The sequence below is a fragment of the Balearica regulorum genome, chromosome Z (assembly GCF_011004875.1).
Source record: "Balearica regulorum gibbericeps isolate bBalReg1 chromosome Z, bBalReg1.pri, whole genome shotgun sequence".
In the NCBI taxonomy this organism is placed as follows: Eukaryota; Metazoa; Chordata; class Aves; order Gruiformes; family Gruidae; genus Balearica; species Balearica regulorum.
Window position 1 is genome coordinate 22,287,164 of NC_046220.1, and position 4,427 is coordinate 22,291,590.

Below are 4,427 nucleotides of genomic sequence, written 5' to 3' on the forward strand. Positions count from 1 at the left end.
AGTAGAGCCTCTTGTACTAATATCAATGAAAATATTTGCCCACAAAGCACACATGATGAGAAGCAAAGCTCATGCAGCAAGTCAGTTAAAACTAGGTAAAAAAGCTCAGCACTATTTCCTTTTTTTTTTTTTTTTTCTTTCCCTGAAAGACATTAAATTCCGTCATCATGTGTCTTTCCATTACTAGAAGCCGATGCTGCAAAGCACTGCTGGGAAGTCAGCAACTATTCTTGTCCCATAGACTAAAGCTGCAGTTGCTAGCCCTCTAGGGTAAAGAGGCCGGACATGAAAACAGTGACAGAACACTGCATCTGAGGCTGTAACTACTGCCCATGTCTATATCGACCTCATTCCTAAAGAGTGACATTTTTAAAAAATAGTTTAACTGATGCTCTCATGTATATGTACATAGCACTACATCTAAACAGTACCAGTGAGATCTTTATTGCACCAGCACCATAAAAATGCAGCAAACAGATCTTTTCCTAAAAGTTCCATCAGCAATTAACAGAAAATAAGGAAAAAAAATTCAAGGCTTCTTTATATTCAGTAATTGAATGTATTAGCTACTGTGATCTCAGAAAAAAAACCAAAGCCATTGCATTTCATCCTCCATTACCATCCTCAAGTGTTTTAGGTCATCTTTGTTTAAAGATGACACTCATCTCTGAATTATCTGATGAAGAACTTAATATAGTCGTAAGGAAAGAATTTCAGTGCTTAGTTCCAATGCATTTAAACATGTGGGGTTTTTTTCTAGATATAACTTTATTGTCAGCCAGTCTTTCACAATCTGCTTTTGTCTTTTTTATCTATCCAGGTGACGCTGATTTTCTCTCTCAGGGACTGGGTTGACAATCCAATTTCTCCAGTAGTCTGAAGTCTATCCCACAGAGTGTCCTGTAGGACAGACAAATCCCAGTTAGCAGCACTCGCATTGGTCAATGGCACAGTACATTTTGGCAAGCATACGTTATCTCAGGTGCAAAAGCAATATAACTATAGCTATGCACTATGTTAAACTGATCGTAGAGTTATATCAACGCTACTTCTAGTTCTGGTGCCTGGCTCAGACACTGCTGGCTTCAGCAGAGGTGTACATGTGGGAAGGGAATGGGGACAAGAATGGAAATAAAACCTTGTGGGTTGAGATGAAGACAGTTTAATAGGATAACAAAGGAAGAGAAGAATAATAATAGTAATAAGAATACTACAAGTGATGCACAAATAGAATTGCTCACCACATGTGAAAGCAAAATAAAACACTCTGATGCTCAGTCTGTTTTGGAGCAGTGATCCCACCTCCTAGCTAGCTTCCCCAGTTATATAGGGAGCAAGACGTTACATGGTATGGAATATCCATTTGGCCAGTCCGGGCCAGCTGTCCTGGCTGTGCTCTCCCAGCTTCTTGTGCACCTGGCAGGGCATGGGAAGCTGAAAAGCCCTTGACCTTGTGTAGACACAACAACTACTCAGTAACAACTAAAAACATCAGTGTGTTATCAGCATTATTCTCATATTATATCCAAAAGACAGCACTGTCCAGCTACTAGAAAGAAAATTAACGCTACCTTAGCTGAAACGAGGACAGACAGGCATATCATTTAAGAAACTCCCTTCCTTTAACTAGGTGACAAGAGCTATTCATCATACTGTTAAACAACCTGAATCTTTGGTCCAAAAAATTTAATTCACTATGATTTCTTTTTTATTTCAGAACTCACACACACACAAACACCAATCAGGGTCAAACCTGCATGTTTAATTCTGTGGCATAGGATCTAGTTCAGGCTCTCTTTCCATATCGGGGACGTAGGAGGGGGGAGGAAGAGCCATTTAGAAGCCTTTTTATTCTTTTGAAATCTCAAGCGCATCACTGCTTTGTTATTGCTTACAGTAAAAGCGACCTCTGTCAAATGGACAAATTTCCCCCTGCAAACAGAGTTCTTACCATCCAATCTCCCACTTAGGGATGTATTGCTGAAATGTTATACCAGCACCTATTCCAAAAGATCAGAAGCCTTGATGAATTGTTTGATGCTCTCTAATCAAATAGGTTTTCACAATGGGCAGTCAGGGAACAGACAAAGTGAAAAGGGTTTCAAACATGTTCTGAAAGAAAAATTTGCAGATCAATGACAGTGGACAGAAGCTGAAGTTAAAAAGACTTTTGATCACATCCCCTACAGCTTCTATTAGAAATGAACTTAATATATTAAATTTAAATTTAGATAGCCTGAAGAACAGAAGCATATAAACTTGAGGGTTTGGTTTCACCCATTAAGATGGTAAGAGCTCATCTGCAAAATTCAAAAGTAAACTGTATGCCAGGTTCTAGGGTGTTCAAAAACATAGGCTACACGTTTAGGTCTGACCCAGACCCAGAGAGATCCAAAAGAGGCAAAGGAGGACAAGGAAGAGGACAGCTCTATGCTATGATCTTCCATCTTACCAAATGTTGATAGCTCAGGAGCCCAAAACCACCACCCTCACCAGTCTCAGACTAGAACCAGCTTTCACAGTCCACTTGCTAGGACCAGTGCTGTCACATAAGAGCAGAGTGTATTGCTGCCTGAACTTTGAGGGTAGGCACCCAGGTTCAGACAGATGCTGCATTGTGTAGTGAGTACCAGGCTGCAGTTCCTCAGGGATGTATCAACCCATGTCCCAGTCAGCAAGCAAGCCAGTTGTCTCAGGTACAGCTATATGGTAGCAGAAGCAGCACTACCATTGGATTATTCCATTTTGAGTGCACCCTCAGTAAGTTTGCCAATGACACCAAGCTATGTGGTGCGGTTGACATGCTGGAGGGACGGGATGTCATCCAGAGAGACCTTGACAGGCTAGAGAGGTGGCGTCCTTTCAATTTCATTTTTACTTTTTTGAAGAATACATATCCAGTGCTCATAGTGGGCTGAAAAAAAATAAATGTGAAAATGTGAAGAAAATGGAGGGGAAACAAGACAAAAAAGATGTGACTCCAAAAGGCTTAAATATCAAAAGAGAAATAACACCGGATGATCATTAAAACCTTTTAAGACTAAATAATGGGGGAGGGAGTGCAGTTCAAACTGACATAGTGATTCCCAAGTTTGGAAAACTATATAATAGCCTTTGAAATTATTATATAAACATATCTGTTTAATACATAAACTATATAATGCCATACACTTAAAATGTTGTGGGGTTTTTTTGCCTTGAAAGGGTCTTTTGAAGCTAAGCATAAGATGGACTATCAGCAGGTTCTTGTCTCAGGAGTATGGACAGCCTTGGAGTACAACTTGTGACAGGAATGAAGTTGTGAGATGAAAGGAGAAGGCAACAGAGAAAGACCTTTACTCTTTTCTTGTAAATGTTATTTCGACTTTTGAGTCATAAAAACTGGAGGAAAACAGAAATTATCTTTCCAGAAGTTGAGAAGGAAAAAAAATTCTGTTACTGTGAAATATGAACTGCTGTCTAGTTATTTTAACATCTTCTTAGAGTAAGACTACATAAAACTGCAGAATACTACTGGAATAAAAATATATACACTGATATCTGCATGGGACACAGAGTATTTGTTTATACATAAAGCTTACTCTCTCTACTTGTCATCAGCAAAGCTTGACAAAATGAATTTCCTAAGAGACAGTTTACTGAGGGAATTTTGACAGTTCCCATTTGAGTTTTCTTCAAACTCTTCAGAGAAACATCAGTTAAAAAAAGCATATTGCAACCAGAGAGCTCATTTTTAAAATCTTGAAACCTTTTTATAAAGCCATCTGCCTGCATTTCCTTGCAGCCTATTTTTATAGCTTTTTCTTAGCAATATCTATATACCTGCCCTGTGCTAGGCTAACCCAGAAGAAGAAAAAAAAAAAAAGAACATTAATAGAGATGAAAGGCAGAAGAACATTTAGGGACAGCTTTGTCTGGGATGTGGCCAGGAATGGGAGAAAAGAAACTGGAGTGCTAGCATATTAGACAACGTAATCACATTCTTTAAGCATGGAAGTATTAAAAGCAACAAAAGGTTCAATGAAGTTGAGATATGAGATGCTGTTTTGTGAAGGACTCATCCCATTCTCTTCTCCAATCCACAAGCTCTTGAATCAAACCTACAACAGAACAAAAACAGATGGGTTACCTGCCTAGTTATATAGAGAATTTCCAGAGCTATTAAAATACCAGAATGAATGTTTTCTTTGGGCTATGAGGAAAAAAAGCTGCCTGTCATTGACTTGTTTTCCTCAGGGCAAAGCTACAGGAGAACCTAATTGAAATATCATCCTCCTTTTCTTTTTTGCAACTTCACTTAAAACTTCAATAATCCCAAGTCTCTATGTAAGCAAAAAACTCTCATGAGTGTGCAGTCCCAAAGATAAACAATTTCCTAGACATACTTGAATCTAATGCAAGTCAGCTGTACACTCCCAAAAAGAATC

General features: G+C 38.8%; 1 long non-coding RNA gene across 1 annotated transcript; it reads right to left on the reverse strand.

The window, feature by feature from the left end:
• Positions 1–749: 749 nt before the first annotated feature.
• Positions 750–2,922, reverse strand: LOC142599554 (uncharacterized). Its single transcript, XR_012833119.1, has 3 exons — positions 2,729–2,922; positions 1,952–2,112; positions 750–900 (listed from the first exon to the last, which is right to left on the reverse strand). It is a non-coding gene; the product is annotated as an uncharacterized LOC142599554 (long non-coding RNA).
• Positions 2,923–4,427: the final 1,505 nt, after the last annotated feature.